The 21533-nt window shown below is 39.0% G+C and overlaps 1 long non-coding RNA gene across 1 annotated transcript in view; it reads right to left on the reverse strand.

Annotated features, from left to right (window-relative positions):
* Window positions 1-475: 475 nt before the first annotated feature.
* LOC115285910 overlaps window positions 476-21533 on the reverse strand; it is a 37020-nt gene continuing 15962 nt past the window's right edge. The window contains exons 2-3 of the long non-coding RNA XR_003905750.1: window positions 4308-4400; window positions 476-546 (exon numbers count right to left, since the gene is read on the reverse strand). This is a non-coding gene — a long non-coding RNA (uncharacterized LOC115285910). The remainder of the gene's footprint in view (window positions 547-4307; window positions 4401-21533) is intronic.

The raw sequence follows: 21533 nt of genomic DNA on the forward strand, positions 1-21533 counted from the left end.
TGTTTAAATGCAGAGAGAGTACTTGAAGGACAAGACTTTAACTTTTCTAGCAAAGAAGGAGGAGATTTAAATAATAATTGGTAAAAAAAAAATTGAGTACTGTCTGTGCAAATGGGATCATCAGAACCACTACCAACAGCTTGAACGGTTCTCCTGTGAAAGCAAACTTCACACCAGTGCATTCACCTTAGCCCTCACAGAGTGTCACTTTGGATTTACAAATAAGCTAGGAAGAGCCTTCCAGAAATTGGACGTTCATAAGTAAAGGAGCATCTAGGCCAGGACTCCAGATATGAACAAATATGGTGTACAGTTAATAAAAGAGAATAACATTTATTGAGAGGGTACAGCAATGTTTTAAGCTACCATTATCTATCAATACCTTTGTTATTCACAAGAAACCTATCAGGTTGGTATGTTCATTATCCCCATTTTACAGATGAGGTAGCCAAGGTTGGGAAAACTTAAGCAACTTACCCAAAGTTACACAGCTTTGTAGTAGAAACGAGTGGTTGATTCTTGGATCCAAGCAAAAAGCAGAAATGTCTTTAATAAAATGTAAACACAGTTAAAAATCAGTCTGAGAAATCTCTGGGCATGTTTAAAGTGAAATAGTTCAGTTTGATGAATCTATTGCTAGGATGGTCACTCTAAATTAGAGAACTGATCATTCATTATGAATAGAACTAACCACGGGACATGTGGGTGGCTCAGTCAGTTAAGCATCTGACTCTTGGTTTCAGCTCAGGTCATGATCTCAGGGTTTGTGGGCTCGAACCCTGCATCAGGCTCTGCACTGTCAATGAGAGGCCTGCTTGAGATTCTCTCTCTCCGCCCCTCCTCTGCTCGTATTCTCTCTCTCTTCCTCAAAAAACAAAACAAACAAACAGAACTAACCAAAAGAGTGCTTTCCTTGTGCTTGTCATTGTTTTCGGGGAAAGAATGCTGTGGACTGAAGTCAGAGAATTCCCCCGTCCTCATCTTACATCTAATGGGAAAAGATAGGTAGTATGCATGGAAATATATAAATGTAATATTTTCAGGTTATGGCAAGGGTTATAAAGAAATGAGAGCAGGGTAGTGTAATATAAAGTGACTTACAAGTTACTTTAAGTTGGGTGGTTCAGAGATAGTGACATTGGGGCTGAGATCTGTGATGACAGAAAGGGGCAGCCACCTGAAGAGCTAGGAAAAGAGAAATTGCGCATAAGGGAGAGCGGGGGCGTAATATTTGAGCCTGGGGGGATCTTGGAACTCAAAGAGCAGAAATGATGCCAGTGTGAGAAGTAAGGAAAGAACAGGAAGGGAAGGGGAGGGGAGAGGAAAATGGGGAGGAAAGAGAAAGAGGCAATTCCACTGGGAGTTTTGCTGTAATTGCATCAAGTGTATAAAATCATTTGTGAATAATTAACGACGCTTCAGTACTCTGCCCAGACACTGACAAGGGGGACCTCTTATCCATTCCAGGCCCCTTTCATTTCCTTCAGTAAATTCTCATGGCTTTCTGTATATGAGTCTTATGTGATTCTTAAATTTATGCCCATGCATTTTTTGTATTATAAATGGGGTCTTTGGGGCATCTGGGTGATCAGTTGGTTGAGTGTCTGACTTCGGCTCAAGTCATGATCTCACAGTTCATGGGTTCACGCCCCATGTTGGGCTCTGTGCTTACAGCTCAGAGCCTGGAGCCTGCTTCAGATTTTGTGTTTCTCTCTCTCTCTCTCTCTTTTTCTGTCTGCCCTCCTCTGCTTGCATGCATTTTCTCTCTCTCAAAAACAATAAATAAACATAAATAAATAATAAATGGGGGTCTTTATTTTTTAACCAATGCATATATTTTAATTGTTTTTCCCATATATTATCAAAGAGGTTATAACAACATGGCAAATCAGATGAAAAATCATTCTCCCCAAATGATTTATGTCTCTGTAGTGACGGAAATTCTCTTTTCTTCCTTAGAACTGGATAAAATCTGACCCACTTTTGTTCTCCATTAAGCTCCAGTTTGACCACCTGTCTTACAAATATTCCTCCCTCCCATCTGCTTTCCTTCCTTCTTTCCATTTATTCATTCATTTAATAAAGATTGATTTCAGAAGCCTGTTATATGTCAGACACTGTGCTCAAAACACTGAAATATAATCTGGAGTTGCTTATGGCCTACTGAGGCCAGACAATTACTAAGCAGCTAAGGTGCGGTCTGATGAGCTCTCGCGGTGCAGAGCAGAATGCTCTGAGAGTAGAGTGGAGGCCCCTCATCTAGCCTGGGGGTGGGAGTGGAAAACCCCTTCAGGAGGGGCTCCGCCTTGAGACAAGGAGACGGGCAAAGACTGTTGGAAGGGCCCAAGACAAATGAGTATATTTCATCAGCCATGAAACAACTACCCAGTTCAACTGACCTGTACAAAAAAATATTTTTTCATGATATAAGTAACTCACAAATACATGTTTAATATGAAAGTCCAATCTGAAAATGGAAATGTGGAAGCAAAAATTTTACTATACATTTTTCTACCTGAAAACCTTACAGATAATAATTTTTAACTATATGGTTGTACTGCTTGTACATATAGAACTCTATCATTCTTTTTAATATGCACACAATTATTTTTTGTGCAGAAGTGATATGTACTCACATGTTCATATTAAGAAAACAGCATAAACCTAAAAGTAGAACTGGAAATTCCCTAATCTTCCGACAACGATCCATTCACGTTCTCATTCCCCAGGCTAAACTCTTTCATCTCAGTGTATTCTCCCAGAAATCATGTGAGGTGTGTGTGTGTGTATGTGTGTGTGTGTGTGTGTGTGTGTGTGAACATTTTCTCCATTCTCTTAAAGCCAAGCTGCTCTCGGGGACCCAGCAGGACACAGATGCCCCACTTTGGCAGTGGGGATCCTCCTCTCTGGGAAGAAGAGATGGGCGTGACATACGCACAGGCGGCTTGGCTGTTCATCATGCTAGACCCAAGGAAGGTTCTATTCAATGTAATGTGACCTCAGGACATGCCAATCACAAAAGAATTGTGTTTTCTGACATGAAACATTCTTTTAACGGAGGAATGGGCTAACGGAAAACAGAACATGCTCTTATTACTAATATTGGAAGAAGGGAAAGTTTTCTTTGTAATTTATTCACTCTCTTCATCCAACTCATTCAGCAAATGCATTTCGATAGGGGCACTGTAAAAACCAACAGGTACAAAACCTACTCTAATTGCCATCTTCCATAAAGAAACTAATACTGTATTCTCTAGTTAAAAACATACAGTTTTATATGTGTCAGGGTGATTCTAGCTCCTGGCTCCATGATAATTTATAGTAAATGAGGCATGAATTCAATAGGGATTATTTATTTACTTTGAAGTGATTCAGTGATCTATGAATGACCCTATTGCTAGTTAATAGGAGGGAAGAAGTGCTTGTCACTGGAATAAAAGGAAAGGCATATAACATACGCCACAGTCTTCACAATTTCCCCCCAAAAGGCTCATGTCAACATTTGCAAGGAGATAAGTAAAGCAAAACTATTATCCACAAATAAGGGATAAGAAAATGGGTGCCCTCAGACCTAGACCCCTAGCCTGTCCAGTTTTATCCAGTTTTATCTGAAACCAAGTTTGAACAGGTTGAAACCAGGGGGCCTTTTCACCCTCGGGGCTCTTGAGGTTATATTCAAATATTTAATGATTATATAAACTAAGATTAGCATTGCATTTCACATTTCATAATGCAGTTTTACAAGAAACAATTCATAAAATAACTCAGTTTAAAATAAATATTTGGAGTACTATGCACAGCACTTCTTCAGAACAAGAAAAAATGGACTCAGAAGATTTAAAAATTTGGTTCCGTTTATGACCTAAGAAGTGACATCATCCAAATGACAGGACTTCTGCAGGCAAATTCTGCTTTGTTCCTATGCATTTTTGTTACACCATCATATCTAGACTCTCAAGGAATTTAAAACCTGCATTACTCTATTTCCCCAACCCCATGTAACATGGAGGCAAAGGGATTTTCACCCTTTCTTCCCAGAGCAGAAGCCACAGGGAACCAGTAGTTTAAAATTACAATCATACTATTGAGAGAATTAGCAGCTAGTTCCAAAAGCAAGTACACTCAGCCTCCTTATGCAAGTTAATTAGCTATTCTGTCTAAACAATCACAATAGCTTTTCCTAAGACACCAACACAGCTGTAGTCTTTAAGAGCTCATTGCATTGGTCCTTAAACGATTAAGTTTTACCCTTGACTGAAGGATTTGGGAGAGATTTTCAAAGGTTGACCACATGAGGGCAGTATTACCATGACAATGAAAGCCTTCCAGACTGCAGTTAAGAGCGTGCCTCCAATTAACTCGGGGAAAACATCCTTTTGTGTCTTCTTTGACTTAGAGATCTGCAAAAAAAGATAGCAAGCTGTGCAGTGTCTGAATAGAGAGAGCTCTGTTCCATGCAGCTTAACGAGAGGGATACGGGTGCAGGATGAGGGGCAACACTGCAGTCTAATGAGCCAATTATCCTGAGTGGCACAAATACACCTAGGGACCTGGAGAAAGGTGCTTCCATTTGAGCAGGAAAGCAGAGAAGGACTATAATTTTAGGACTAAATCATGGGCTTAATTTATGTCCTTGGGCTTAAAATTTCTTCTCCTTTATCTGAGTTTCCAACAAAGAAACAGGAAGGAGATGTTTATATTGGCATTTTCCCTTTTTCTTGGTGACTTTGAATTTGTTCAAGTCACATTTCCCTAGCAATAAATCTACAGTGCAACCAGCTTGCTAATCCATGGATTCAAAATATTTCATCCTGTTACTCTCACATGCAATTTTATTATGGAGGAAAACTGCTGTCTCGTGGGGAGGGGGGGCACATGTGTATAAAGTGTGTATATATATATGTATATAATACCACCACACTCTCTATTACGGAAAGGATTATCTCAATCCTCAGGGTAATTCTATACAGTAGGTGCCATTATTTCCATTTTACAGATAGGGAAAGCAAAGCCAGGAGAAATTAACTGAACTGACTCAAGTTCCCACCAATGATAACTGGGCAGAACCTGATGCACAAAACCACAATTTTCTTCCTCAGCATAGTTATTTCCTATTCAAGATAATATCTTATTCTCTTTTAATTAGCCTTTGTTTTTTATTTTGTTATTATTCAAATTTATTTTTAAGTTTTTAAATAGAGAAGTCTCAAAAAGGAAACAAGAAATAGCTGACTAACTCAAAGTCCAAATGAGCCCTGATGTCTTTAAAGATACAAAGTATAAATATGGATCCGATTTGAAAAAACAACCATAAGAAAAGCTACAAAATAAAAAAAAAAACACCTCTATGACGATTACTCACACCCTTCTTCACCAACATTGCTACTATACTAATAATAAATAATTTAAAATTAAAGTGTAATATATCATGGTGTATGTAATATAAATCAGCACTTATGAAGCATCAACTATTAGGACTGCACAGTTTGAAGTACTTTAAAAGTATTAAATCAATTAATCAACCAAATCATTTAATGCGTATGTAGCATCATATATTCATTTTTTTATTTATACTAAAGAGATCATACTCCTCAAAGTATTTCATTTTTTTCTTATTTTTCCCTTAAATATACAACTTGGAAATCCTTTTATATCTATGCAAGGTGATCTTTATTTACATAGTTAGAATATTCCGTAGCAAGGATGATTATAAGTAACAGATAACTATGGTTTATTTCCTCTCCCTCTGGTCTTAACTGGGGAACATGCATAGGCAGTTTTTGTTGCATTTCTAAGTCACATCTTCACAACAACAGCAAAAGACTGAATAGGGTTGAAGGGTGGTTAGGTTATAGAGGAACTGATAAAATGAATAAAAACCTTATTTTTGTGGTTTAGAAAACTATTGTATGACAGTGTTACCAGTCACCTTGAGGCTGCATCAACATCACTGGCCAAGAACAGAGGTCACTAAAATACAGGTCAAATTATCCTGAGCCCCTGACCCTTGGGTATTGAAAACCTCATCCATGAGAGACACTCTCTGTCAAGGATTTACATGAAATAAAATGATTTTCATGCTTTGACCCCATGGTCATAGGTTCATCCACATACTTCATTCCACCAGCTTCTTTGCCCTGATTTGCCAATCATGTTCCTTCCAACCAAGACATCTGCCACTGCCCAGGAATGATTGAATGAATGAATGAATGAATGAACGAATACACATAGCTGTATCTGGAGCTGCTTCTCCCTTCACACCAAGCGGATGACAAGGTGGTTCTGCCCAATAAGAGGATTTCTCTTCACTACTGTTCTTCAGCACCACGCCTAAGGGGTGCTATAATAGAGCAGTGCTCCAGTTTCGGCTCACACCAACATATCATGCCAACCCATCTGTGAACCAGCCTGGGTCCTTCCTCCTTTATCAGTTGGTCACAGGAAATACCCTCACACAGATGTATGTTGAGAGAGCCACAGTAGCCACACATTGTGCAATATGAAAGTGAGTCTGGGCTATCCGGTTATATAATTTACATAGGCCTGTGCCCATCTCAAATACACCATTTCCATAAATTTCCTTCATATAAGGCATTGCTGTCTTGCCCATCCAACTTTATATGATTCTGTGTGTTTGATGATACTCGGAGTATGACAGGCAATTTGGTAATATGATGGCATCAATATAGTGGACAGCATGAAGGTCTGACCATGTCAAGAGGGTTGAGATCTCTGCAGGAATTGTTACAAGAGAGTGGTGGAGAATTAACATAGGACCCCAGCGAAGACAAGGAATGGTGATTGCTGTCCTGCCTGTGAAGGCGAAACATTTTTGACTGGCCCCCAACTTACGAGGTCCAAAACAATGCATTTACCAACCAAATATATGCATTTCAATGCTAGAAACTGCTAACACCTCCTGCAGTAAGATCTATCCAGCCCAGAAACTGTGTTATAATGCCGCTGAGTTAAGCTTTGAGTAATCATCTTCTATCCACTAGTGTTCGCAGAGCCCAGGATGGTGAAAAGGGCAGTAATGAAACCACTGCCTCCGTATCCTTGAATCTTTGACGGTGGCAGTATCATTTCTGGTCATCTGTCTTGGCCAGGTATGGGAGAGATCAGTTTTGGGAGTTTCCAATCTTTTCTAGGTTAATAATCTTTATGCCACAATTTGAAGGACCAATATGAGCATCACATCAGGTGCTAAGTCTTTCTATCCCATTTGAGTCCTTGACAAAAACCATAAAAATAAGGTCTTAGGCCAAACTCCATTTACTCCCATGCTTCCATTGGCCCCAGCTCTAGCTGGAGAACTCCTAGTATTAGTACCAGCTTATACCCTTTATCTAACAGCTGAGATCTATCAAAAGTCTAAGGTCTCCTCTTTCCCCAGTGCAGTTACCTGGCCAAATGGCTATGGGTCATTTTAGGGAAGGACCAGAGGTATGATTACAATATATAACTATTCTTTCAGAGATCATCAAGGAGATCTGGCATCTGTCTCTGCTAGTAGGTTCTGGGTCTGTGAACTGATATGGATCTGGAGACTAAATGAGGGAGCATGATTTCTTATTGTGCCAACTGACGTCAGCCTCTGCCCACTAGCTCTTAATGTTCTTTGCCATTACTAGTTGAGAAACACTTGAAATGACTTTCCATTTGTCTCTCTCATTCCCTCTCTTTTCTCCTACCCCTGACTCTCTTCTCTTTCCCCTATTCCTCACGTCACCGAAGAAATGTCATAATAGTTACCACACCTATTTCTGTTGGACAAGACACCCAATTACCACTTTGTCCTTTATGACAATTCTCATTATTTCTATCTTACATCTGGTGTTTAGATGTGGCCATGTGGCTTCTGCCATTCCTAAGATCCATCATTCATATGTGAAGGAGCTCAGTTTTTTGGCAACATTTCCCACTGTCTAATCATGCCTACATAAAACAGCCACCACTGAAATATTGAAAAATCCAGTGCACCCCTCACAAATTAATTCCATACTCTCTTAGTGAAGACTGTATTCCCTGGGCTTTCCTGGGAAACATAGTCAGCTGGTGCATTCTCAAGGTCTTACACAGTAAAGCCATTTAAACATTTCCACCTGCCCAAGCTTTTCAATCAATTCCTTAAGACACTTCTAAGGAGGTTCTGGCATTACCACCCCATTCACTAGTTCACCTTTATATTTAAGGTTCAAGGTGCCTGTGCAGAAGACCCAGATATATTTTCCAGACCACAAATCTAGAGTACTCTGACATAAAAAAAATTATCTCCAAGAAGACTGATTTATAGTCTCCTCTGCCTACCCCAATACCTTCTAGTTTCATGCTCACAAATGTTTCTGCAGCTCTTGCCAATATGCATTAATCAACTACTGAAATTCCATTGGGTGTAAGCTATTTTTCCCTGGGTACAGATAGTACTTCTTCATTCAGACAATGAGTTCTGGGATCTGACCCTGGATATTGTCCTGGAGGAAGTGAGGGGTGATGGAGGCAGATCTTGAGGCAAACAGGATAGCATTATGAGGTCCTGTCCCACAGCAGAGCTTCACACAGTATCCAAGTAAGGACAGAATACTTTTCTCTGGCAAGAGGAAGGTGGCTGCTTCTTCCTATGTTGGGAATGCAAGGGAGTTTGAGAGATCAACATCCTCATCCTCATCCTCATCCCCCCAAATGCCCCTTGGCCAGTTTTCAGGCTCCCCTCTTTTACTATCAAGGTCCTAACAAAAGAAATATACCATGGCTATGCATTTGGTCTACTCTGCGGCTCTGGAGCCTGATTTTCTACAAAATCTGTCATAGCTAGAACAGATATCACTGCTCTTTGCCTTCTGACTTTCACAGAATGCTTCAGATTGGCAGTTTATTGCTCTGAGTTATTGTTTTATTTTGTCGAGAATTGTCATGTTGTTAGTCCACTCCAATATTCTTGTAATTATCATTTTCCCCAAACAGCACCTTTATATAAAATTATGTCTCACCTACTCCTTTCATCTCATCCCAATTAATCACAGGTGAACACATCAGTAATTGTAAGGTCACTGCATCCAGGGCTATCCCCGACTACCTCCCACCAGTATGGGTCCTGTGATGCCATTGGACCATGAGTAATCCAGCTCCAAAACAGATTCTTGGAGTCTGCTTTCCAAGACTTTTCCTGATCCCAATTGCCTTAGCCTAGAGTGCCCCTAAGGCAGAGTCTGCACTATTATTGACAGGAAATAGATATGGAGGCAGGAGACAGGGTGGTAAAAGAAGAGATTACACAAATAATTACAAAGGGAGTTAAGATGGAGGAGGAGTAGGGAGACCCTAGGTTTGACTCATCCCTTGAGCATGTCTAGATAAACATCAGATCATTTTGCACAACGAAGAAATCTATGAGGACAGAGAGGGCAAAACACACAGCTAGAGGTGGGAAAAAAACTGCCATCTCATGAAAGGTAGGAGCTGCCAAATATATTTGGGGGCATGAAGAGCTGTGAGTGCTGGGGTGGGGAGGAAGACTTAATCAGGGAGAGAGAGAAGCAAGAGAGAAAGAGTGAAAGCACAAGCAGGGGATTGCACAAGAAAAACTCTTCCCCAAAACAACTGGCTGGGAAAACGAGAGGGGCTGAATACCACAAGTTTTTGTTTTGTTTTGTTTTGTTTTGTGTTTATTTATTTTTGAGAAAGAGAGACAGAGAGAGAGAGTTTAAGTGGGGAAGGGGAAGAGAGACGGGGGATACACAGAACCTAAAGCAGGATCCAGGCTCTGAGCTGTCAGCAGACAGCCCTAAATGGGGCTCAAACTCACACACCACAAGATCATGACCTGAGCTGAAGTTGCACACTTAACTGACTGAGCCACCCAGGTGCCTGTAATTCTATTAGACATTTAAAGAAGAATTAATACCCATTTTTTCTTAAATTGTATCAAAAATTAGAAATGGAAGAAAATTCTCAACCTCTTCTATAAGTCCAGCATTACCTTGATTATGAAACTAGATAAAACCCCACTAAGAAGGAGAATTATAGACCAATATCTCTGATGAACCTGGATGCAAAAACTCTGAACAAGATACTAGCAAATCAAATCCAATAGTACATTAAAAGAATTATCAGCCATGATCAGGGATTTATTCTTGGGATGCAGGGGTAGGTCAATATTCACAAATCAATTCAACATAATATACTACATTAATAAAAGATAAGAACCATATGATCCTTTCAATAGATTCAGAAAAAAAACATTTGACAAAATATAGCATCTATTCTTGATAAAAATCCTCAACAAAGTAAGAATAGAGGGAACATGTCTCAATATCATTAAGTCCATATATGAAAGACTCACAGCTACTTCATCCTAAATGGGGAAAAACTGAGAGCTCTTCCTCTACAGTCAGGAACAAGACAAGGATGTCCACTCACCATTACTATTTAACATAGTACTAGACGTCCTAGCATTAGCAATCAGACAAAAAAAGAAATAAAAGGCATCCAAATCAGCAAAGAAGAAGTCAAACTTTCACTCTTCGCAGACAATATGATACTCTATATAGAAAACCCTAAATAAATACTCCACCAAAAACTTTGCTAGAACTAATACATGAATTTAGCAAAGTCGCAGGATATAAAATCAATGTACAGAAATAGGTTGCATTTCTACACACACCAATAATAAAGAAGCAGAAAAAGAAATCAAGGAATCAGTCCTATTTACAACTGCACCAAAAATATTAAGATGCCTAGGAATAAACTTATCCAATGAGACAAAAGATCTGTACTCTGAAAATTACAGAATACATACGAAAGAAATTGAGGAGGACACAAAGAAATGGAAAAACATTCCATGCTCATGAATTGGAAAAACAAACATTGTTAAAATATCTATACTACCCAAAGCAATCTACACATTAAATGCAACCCCTATCAAAATACCACTAGCATTTTTCACAGAACTAGAATAAACAACCCTAAAATTTGTATAGAACCAAAAAAGACCCTGAATAGCCAAAGCAATCCTGAAAAGGAAAAGCACGGCTTGAGGCATCAAGATCCTGGACATCAAGCTATATTACAAAGCTACAGTCATCAAGACAGTATAGTACTGGCCCAAAAACAGACACATAGATCAATGGAACATAATATAAAATCCAGAAATAGACCCACAACTATAGGTCACCTCATCTTTGACAAAGCAGGAAAAATACCCAATGAAAAAAAGTCTCTTCAACAAATGGTGTTGGGAAAACTGGACAGCAACATGCAGAAGAATGAAACTGGACCACTTTATTACATCATACAGAAAAATAAATTCAAAATGGATGAAAGACCTAAATGTGAAACAGGAAACCATCAAATGCCCCAGATGAGAACATAGGGAGCAACTTCTTTGATATCAGTCATAGCAACTTCTTACTGGACATATTACTGGAGGCAAAGGAAACAAAAGCAAAAATGAACTATTGGGACTCCATCAAGACAAAATGGTCTGCACAGTGAAGAAAACAACAAAACTAAAAGGCAGTCTACAGAATATTAGCAAATGACATTCCTAATAATGGTTAGTATCTAAAATCTAAAAAGAACTTAGCAATCTCAACACCCCCAAAATAAATAATCCAGTGAAGAAATGGGCAGAAGACATAAATAGACATTTTTCTGAAGAAGCCATCTAGATAGCTAACAGACACATGAAGAGATATTCAGCATACTCTTCATTAGGGAAATACAAATCAAAACTATGAGGAAATACCACCTCACACCTGCCAGAATGGCTAAAATCAACAACACAAGAAATAATAAGTGTTGGCAAGGATATGGATAAAGGGGAAGCCTCTTTCACTGTTGGGAGGAACGCAAACTGGTACTGCCACTCTGGAGAACAGTATGGAGGTTCCTCAAAAAGTTAAAAATAAACCCACTCTATAATTCAGCAATTGCACTACTAGGTATTTATCCAAAGGATACAAAAATACTGATTGAAACAGGCACATTCACCCCAATGTTTATAGCATCATTATCAACAACAGCCAAATTATGGAAAGAGTCCAAGTGTCCATCAATTAATGAATGGATAAAGAAGATGTGATATATCTATGCAATGGGATATTATTCAGCCATCAAAAGGAATGAAATCTTGCCATTTGCAATGATGTGGATGGAACCAAATTATACTGTGATAAGTGAAATAAGTCATTCAAAAAAAGTAAAATACCATATGGTTTTACTCATCTGTGGAATTTAAGAAAAAAAGATCTTAAAAAAACAGAGGAAAAAAGAGAGAGAAGGAAACAAACCATAAAAGTCTCTTTATGATACAGAACAAACTAAGGAGTGATGGAGAGAAGTGGAGGTGGGGCTAAATGGGTGATGGGTATTAAGCAAGGGCACTAGTCTTGTTGAGCACTGGGTGTTATCTGTAACTGATGAATCGCTAAACTCCACTCCTGAAAGCAATATTATACTATAATGTTAACTAACTAGAATTTAAATAGAAATTTAAAGATGGGGGAAAACTGAGAGCTTTACCCCTGAAATGAGGGACATGACAGGCATGTCCACTCTCGCCACTGTTGTTTAACATAGTGTTGGAAGTCCTCGCATTAGAAATAAGACGACAAAAGGAAATAAAAGGCATCAGAATTGGCAAAGAAGAAGTCAAACTTTCCCTTTTCGCAGATGACATGATACTCTACATGGAAAACCCAATCGACTCCACCAGAAGCCTTCTAGAACTGATCAATGAATTCAGTAATGTTGCAGGGTACAAAATCAACATACAGAAATCGGTTGCATTCTTATACACCAAAAATGAAGCAATAGAAAGAGAAATTAAAAAACTGACCCCATTCACAATTGCACGAAAAACCATAAAATACCTAGGAATAAATCTAACCAAAGATGTAAAAGACCTATATGCTGAAAACTATAGAAGACTTACGAAGGAAATTGAAGAAGACACAAAGAAATGGAAAAACATTCCATGCTCATAGATCTGAAGAATAAACATTGTGAAAATGTCATTTATTACCCAAAGCAATTTACACATTCAATGCAATCCCCATCAAAGTTGCACCAGCATTCTTCTCAAAGCTAGAATAAACTATCCTAAAATTCGTATGGAACCACAAAAAAACCCCGAATAGCCAAAATAGTATTGAGGAAGAAAACCAAAATGGGAGGCATCACAATCCCAGACTTTAGCCACTACTACAAAGCTGTTATCATCAGACAGTATGGTATTGGCACAAAAACAGACACATGGACCAATGGAATAGAATAGAGAGCCCAGAACTGGACCAACAAGTGGATAGTCAATTAATCTTTGACAAAACAGGAAAGTATCCAATGGAAAAAAGAGAATCCAATGGAAAAAAGACATCCTCTTCAACAGGTGGTGTTGGGAGAGCTGAGCAGCAACACTTCGAAGAATAAAATTAGACCACTTTCTTACACCATTCACAAAAATAAACTCAAAATGGATAAAGGACCTGAATGTGAGACAGGAACCCATAAAAACCCTAGAGAAGAAAGCAGGAAACAGCCTCCTTGACCTCAATCACAGCAATTTCCTCCTCAACACATCCCCAAAGGCAAGGGAATCAAGGACAAAAATGAACTATTGGGACCCCATCAAGATAAAAAGCTTCTGCACTGCAAAGCAAACAATCAAAAAAACTAATAGGCAACCGACAGAATGGGAAAAGGTAGTGGCAAATGGCATATCAGATAAAGGGCTAGTATCCAAAATCTACAAGGAACTCACTAAACTACATGCCCAAAAAATGAATAATCCAGTGAAGAAATGGGCAGAAGATCTGAACAGACACTTCTCCAAAGAAGACATCCAGATGGCACATGAAATGATGCTCAGCATCACTCATCATCAGGGAAATACGAATCAAAACCACACACTGAGATACCACCTCACAGCAGTCAGAGTGGCTAAAATGAACAAAGCAAGAGACTATAGATGTTGGAGAGGGTGTGGAGAGATGGGCACCCTCCTACACTGTTGGTGGGAATGTAAACTCGTGCAGCCACTCTGGAAAACAGTATGGAGGTTCCTCAAAAAACTATCGATAGAACTCCCCTATGACCCAGCAATAGCACTACTGGGGATTTACCCAAAGGATACAGAAATGCTGATGCATAGGAGCACACATACCCCAATGTTCAAAGCAGCACTTTCTACAATAGCCAAATCATGGAAAGAGCCTAAATGTCCATCACCTGATGAACGGATAAAGAAGATGTGGTATATATACACAATGAAGTACTACAAAGCAAAGAGAAAGAATGAAATCTGGCCATTTTTAGCAAAGTGGATTGACCTCAAGGGAGTCATACTAAGCGAAGTAAGTCAGGCAGAGAAGGACAGATACCATATGTTTGCACTCATAGGTCTAACAGGACAAACCTAACAGAGGACCATAAGGAAGGGAAGGGGGAAAGAGAGTTGGGGAGAGAGGGACACAAATCATCAGAGACTATTGAATACTGAAAACGAAACAAGGGCTGAAGGGGGAGGGGGGCAGGGGAAGTGGGTGATGATCATGGAGGGGGGGCACATGTGGGGGAGAAGCACTGGGTGTTATATGGAAACCAATTTGACAATAAACTATTATTTAAAAAAAGAAATTTAAAGAAAAAACAGATAATTATAACAGAACAAATTCTATAATAGATATATGAACAATATCTACAACTTATCTGAGAAGGTAGTTAATTGAACTTGAAGAATCAGGGATGTTTTCATGGAAAACTAAGGTAACAACATTTATTCATCATTCACTCTGTATCTATCGCCATCTATGGAAATCTCTTTATATTTAATATTTTTAATAACCCTATGATGTAGGTAGTTCTGCTGGCTACATTTTAAATATGAGAACACTAAATAAAGCTTAATGAATTCCCATAGATGCTAAGTGACAAAGCCAGAGGCCATGCTTTTAAACATTGCGCTAAACTTTTTTTTTCTAGAAAACTTGATATTGGTCTGATTTTTAAAAGATAAGGTACCTTTTTAAATCAACTGTACAAGGAGGAGGATACTGGAGGCAAAAAGTACAGGAGATGCATAGACAAAGAGATGTGAAAGGGTCATACTTTAGGATAATAAGAAATTCAGTATTGACTGGGAGCTACCTGAAGGAAGCCTTAGTCTGTTTGGGATGTGAAACAATATGACAGAATTGTATAAACAAAAGAAAAGTATTCCTTACAATTCTGGAGGCTGGGAAGTCCAAGCTCAGTTTGAATCTTCAGTTCTTCCTGGTTCAAAGATGCCTGTCTTATCACTATGTCTCACATGGTGTAAGAAGCAAGAAAGCTCTCTGGGGTCTCTTTTATCAGGGTACTATTCCCATTCATAAGCCACCCTCATGACTTAAACACCTTCCAGACAGTGGCCTCTAAAACTATTATACTTTCTAAAACTATCACACTAGAGAATAGGTTCAAACATATAAATTTAGAGAGAACACAAAAGTCAGTCTGTAGCAGAGGGTGAGCAAGACGGGGAAGAACAGATGGTACAGAATGAGCGAGTGAATTTACCATGAGGAGGTCATAAAACTCTGAAAATGGATTGTGACCCTGAAGATAGGCAAAGGGACCTAAGAGGTTACGTTCCCTCTCTCCTCCTTGGGCCTAAGTGTCAGATACCTGCCTTATCTCCAAATTACTTTGAGCAAGTCTCTCAACCTTACTATCCTATTTCACTAGTATAACATAAAAATAGGGACTGCTACCTACCTTTAAATATGGTTATAAAGATGAAATGAGATAAAGTAAGTACAGCATCTAACACTCATAATGAACTTATAGTAATTTAACTGTAAGCTCTTGTCTAGAGATAGAAATACAAGGAAAGCAAGAAAAGAAATAACAGTTAACCAGTATGTGAAATCCCACTTTCAATAATTGGTAGCTCTTCCTTGGTGAGAAGGGAGGTGTGAATCTGCTGTTCCCATATTTAGTCCCAGTCCCTCTCTGCTTCTCAGAGTGTGAGCATCTTACAGGCAAGAAGTCATTTGTACTTGAAGCTATAGCTTAGCACAGTGAATGAAACAAGGTATGTATTCAATGAATGTTCAACAAATGTTTGTTTATGTCTTTGTTACTATTGCTATTCTCCTCTGCTTCTTTCACTTTGCAGGCTGCAGTCTGTGACACCAACTGACTTGTCAAATTTGCTGTCTTACAGAGACATTTATCCTACACTGGGGACTTAGTGCACCCTGGCTTAAAGAGGAGTCACTGATCTGCCATTAGTTATTTCCTTTGTGGCTACTTAGAAGCTACTCCCTAAGTAGAAGTATCTACTCAAATCAGAGTCTGTCCCTGACTTCTTGCCTAGTTCCACACACACATACACCCCACCCAGAATCAAGGTCCATCTCCATAAATTCAACTCTAGGTCCATCTGATCACCAAGCTCCTTTGAAAAACCCCCCAGAGAAAGAGAATAAAGAAAGCATTAATCCCAAACTCCCTACCCCTTATGTAAGTCCCACTTCATATACTGGCCTGGAACTAATCTCTTCCTATAACTACTGGCAGGGAAAATACCCTTTCCAAGCCCTGGAAACTCCATCCCCTCACAAGGTGTGATCTCTTCCCAGAGTGCTGGCAATCAACATGATCTGACAGTTCATTCCTAAAATGCTTATTTATATAAGGTTAATCAGCTCTGGATGTCAGACATCAGTGGTTCTGCCAGGAATATACTGCACTATTCCAAGTGGATCCCAACTCTTTTTCCCTCCAATATAGTCTTTCCTCCAATACTGAGTGAGAAGAAAATCAAGCCAACACATCCTTCACAGGTGGTCTGCCCTCCACTCCCCAACTCCTGGGATCAAATGCTTAGACAAGAAAACATGCAAACATTTCCCTAAAACAAAAAATTATGTTTAGACATAGAGAAATTTAAAACAAAATTTAGGGAAAAATACTTTGCACAGTTTTCAGGGACACAAAATATATGTCTAATGTAAATTACTAAACAAATGACTTAATATTGCCATCAGAAGCATCTACATTTGGGTAATTCAACTGCCAATGGGGTTCTTCCCAAGAATGCAACATGGGTCTTGGGATGTGGGTTTGTCTATGTCAATGAAATTAAAAGACTCACCAAAATCCTCTCTCCCAGAAAAGATCTATGACCTAAAGACAGAGGCCAGGCAAGTCTACATGGTAAAAGGCAGATTCCATATATATTAATTGGTAGAGTGCCTGGAACACTGGCCCAAGCCTTCAATTGATGTCAGTTGTTTTGGGTTGTTTTGTTTTAATCATTGTATCTGTCATTTTTTATTGCCTCACAGCATGTCATCATACCACATATGCATCAAGTCAAAAAACAGATTCTTGTTCTCTTTTGACTTTCAGAGTCAAATGAACAAAAATTGATCACCATCTCCATCCCTAATTTGTGCAGGGTTTTGATCCTGAGATGCTTTGAATATCTCGTGTGTTGCACGAAAGTTCAAGTTCAGGGTCAAAGTGGTTTACAAGCCAGCTCACTTTGCCAAGTACCCTTCGTGGAAGAGTTAGCACTCTGAGGATTGGCCCAGTTCACATGAATGCCCAGTGGAATGTAAAAGGATCTCTAGAGCAGAAAATTTGTGGATAGCTGAGCCTTTTTTTTCATGAGATTTAAACAGCAACACTTCAACTAAAATCATGAGCTTATTTCAATGATTGTTTCTTTTTAGCCTGCATGACTTGCATTTTATATGTGGAAAAGTTGAGACAAGTGCTAAGCTCATTTAATATTTTGTTGGAAGATTAGAATCTCCGAATGTTAGAGTTGGTGTGCACACATGCACGCATACACACACACACACACACACACACACACACAAACAGATCATCTTCCCCACCATGTTCACTTTAGGGCCTTGCAGCTTTTGGGGAGACTAATTGGTATAGGGGAAGGTGAAAGGATTTGGAACACAGAGTTACCAAATACGAGTCAACCATCTCAATTTACTGGCTCTGTGATTCCAGGTGAGTTACTTCTCCTCTCTGAATTTCATTTTATCAGCCATAAAATGGAAATGATAATAATACCTACCTGATGGAAATATAGTGAGGTCTGAGTAACAGTGTATATACGGGAAGCTCTCTACATTCTGTTAGGTGGGGCACAAATTACATGAGTCACACTGATATGAGGTGAGAGCATGTGATTTGAAGATAGAGGATCTTAAGTGTAGTCCTCATTGTACCACCTGACGTTTATGAGTATCACAGTCCTCTTCTATAAAATTGAATAGGCACACCTCCTTCATATGGTTTCTGTGATAACTTATGAGGTGCCTGTAAAGAAGTTATAGTATCTGATACATAGAAACACCTATCATTAGACATTTGATAATGAAGTTGATGTTTCTTTAAGTATTTAATAAGACCCAGCTATGTGCTGGGCACTTTATCTTATACTGGTAAAGAAGCAGGGAGAAAGTTATCTGGGTCTGAAGGGAGTCATCATGCAGTGGGAGATATTTTACTTTCCATCCCCAAAAGTGATCACAGGCTTCTCATTGTCCAGAAAATAAAGCTGAGGTTCTTTGTTTGGCATTCAAAACATTCCACTATGTGACTCCACTCTATCATCCACTGAATCTTTTTATACAATCTATGTTTCAATCAAACTAAATTTCCTGTGTCTGTGTCATCACTCATTGTATTAGTCAGGATTCTTGAGAGAAACAGAACCAGTAGGAGATTTATCATAGGGACTGGCTCATGCAATTATAGAAGCTGAGAAGTCTTATGATCTGCCACCTGCAAACTGGAAAAACAGAAAAACCACTGGCATAATTCAGTCTGAGTCTAAAGGCCCACCAAAACAGGGACACTAGTGTTTGAGGGCTGGAAAAGATGGACATTCCAACTCAAACAGAAAGGAAATTCTCCCTTCCTCCAATCATGGATTAGATGAGGTCCACACACACTGGTGAGAGCAATCTTCTTTACTCAGTCTACATATTCCAATGCTAACCTCTTCTAGAAACACCCTCACAGACACATCCAGAAATAATGTTTAACCAACTACTTGGGCATCTCTTAGACCAATCAAGTTGACAAATAAAATTAACCATCACACTCATGCTGGATTCTCCACCTGAAATACACTTCATCCCTTTCTATGTCAAAAGCCCAGGGGCGCCTGGGTGGCTCAGTTGGTTAAGCGTCTGACTTTGGCTCAGGTCAGATCTCAGGTTTGTGGGTTTGAGCCCCACATCAGGCTCTGTGCTGACAGCTCAGAGCCTGGAGCCTGCTTCCGGTTCTGTGTCTCCTTCTCTCTCTGCCCCTCCCATGCTCATGATCTGTCTCTCTCTGTATCAAAAATAAATTAAAAACATTAAAAAAAAAAAAGCCCATACTGGGGCACCTGGGTGGCTCAGTCAGTTGAGCGTCCAACTTCGGCCCAGGTCATGATCTCACAATTCGTGGGTTCAAGCCCTGTGTCAGGCTCTGAGCTGACACTTCAGAGCCTGGAGTCTGCTTCCAATTCTGTGTGTCTCTCTCTCTCTGCTCCTCTCCTGTTCATGATCTATCTCTCAAAAAAAATAAATACCTTTTTTTAAAACCCCATACTTCCTTCATAGCCCAGACAAACACTCTCTATTGTGAACATCAAGTTCTCTGTTTCAATTTATATTCCTTAATAAGAACCAACTTCTTCTCTACAGCTCTTCTGGTATAGCTGCAGATACCATGCCCTAGCTACAAAATGGGTACAACATTACCTACTGTAAGACAAAGAAAAGAAAGGCACCCCCCTCACTTTAAGGATTAGGCCAGGGGTAGGCATGTGACCCAATCCAGGCTAGTAAGAATGACACCTAGGATTCATGTAGAACTATTCAGAAGGAGAATTTCCTTTTACACTGGAGTTAAGGTAGCTGTTAAACCAAAAGACTGTGAATCAACAGCAACATGATACCATCTTACCTAGAAGAACACCCAATGCAAAGGAAAGCAGAGTTGAGAGATGACAAAAACCCAACTGCTGATGGAATCAATGACCACTTAGATGGATACCCCTTGACTTTTAGTTAGGGAAGCCAATCCATTTCCTGTCGTTATTGTTGTTGTTGTTGTTGTTATTTAGTTTCTATCACCAGCAATCAAGAATCTGCTGCTGACCAAGACAACAACTTATTTATAACTGTGGCTCTTATGAAACATTGAAGTGAGTTTTTGCCCACTGTAGGTGCTCAGTAAATGTTAGATTGGATTAATCTATAACTCATGGAATGAAATGTAGTGAATTCCAAACGGCATTCAAGGTTACTAACATTTACCCTGGTTCATTAAGACAGAGGAAATACATCTGAGCCAAATGATCTATTTGTAAAGACCATTTAGCCATTCAGCCTTTCAGTCTCTCTAAGGCCCCAAATGAACCTGTACTTAAGAATAATACCCTATCTAGATAAGAAAAATATTTTTCCAAGTGTTTTAATTATCATTTTATTTTTTTAAATTCTAATTCCAATAGAGTTAATAGTAATCCTCATTTTAGAAATAAGAAGATTTGGAAAGATGAATTGATTTCCTACAGTATCGCAGGAAGTAGGCAGAACACTGTTATGGAATCCTCTGTGATTCCAAACTTGATGGTTCCAAAGGACTAGTGGTCCTTTGTCCCATTCTGTCTTAAGAGTCAGGGTAAAAGTAAAAACTTTTAGAATCACCCAGCTGGGGCTAAAAGTCTCATCTCCACCAGCTGTGAAGCACTACTTCAGGGTCCAGTGCATAGTAAGTGCCAAATAAATGACAATTTTTATTATTACCATTAATACACACTTGGTAATTTCTCAGTCCACTAGAAATTCTAAATGGACTCAGGAGTCTTGAGGGAGCTTTCTCTATCCCCCAGTGTTACTTATGAGATTTCTCCGTTTCAGGGGGAGGACAAATTCCCTATCTGTCACCTCAATGGGAAAAACATAAGGCATAAGTTACTGGTGCTTGTGTTATGATTAATTTCCCACCCATTAATTACAGAATTTCTTCACTCATAATAAAATGAAACTTTTCTGGGCTCATTGAGGGGAAAATATTATTTGGTTACTGCTACAGATTTGCTAAATTCCATTAGTTTTAGAATCTAATTTAGGTTGAGGCTTTATAAGTTACAGTAGGAACTTCTCAGTAGATTATGGGAATTCAATGACTGTGGATGAATAGGAAAATGTGCCAATAAATGTAAAACTTAACCCTATAAACACGAAATGGCTTCAGAAACTCTTCCCTCAGATTGCAGGGGATATTAAAGGACAATTGCCCCCTTCAGTGACTTTTTGTCTCATCACTGTCCTCACTAAATGTCAAAGGACAGACCTGTATAGAGAGTGCCAACAAAGCAGACATGAAAGAAAACAAGGTTTTCTGACCCCCCAAGAGATTACTTAAAGCCTTGTAGACAAGATTTTATTATGAAAGCTTATTTTAATTTCTTTTGGTTTAATCGAGCTAGACCAAAAGTGATTAGCTTGTAAATATTTTTAAAA

This window comes from Suricata suricatta, chromosome 1 (genome assembly GCF_006229205.1).
Source record: "Suricata suricatta isolate VVHF042 chromosome 1, meerkat_22Aug2017_6uvM2_HiC, whole genome shotgun sequence".
NCBI classification, from domain to species: domain Eukaryota; kingdom Metazoa; phylum Chordata; class Mammalia; order Carnivora; family Herpestidae; genus Suricata; species Suricata suricatta.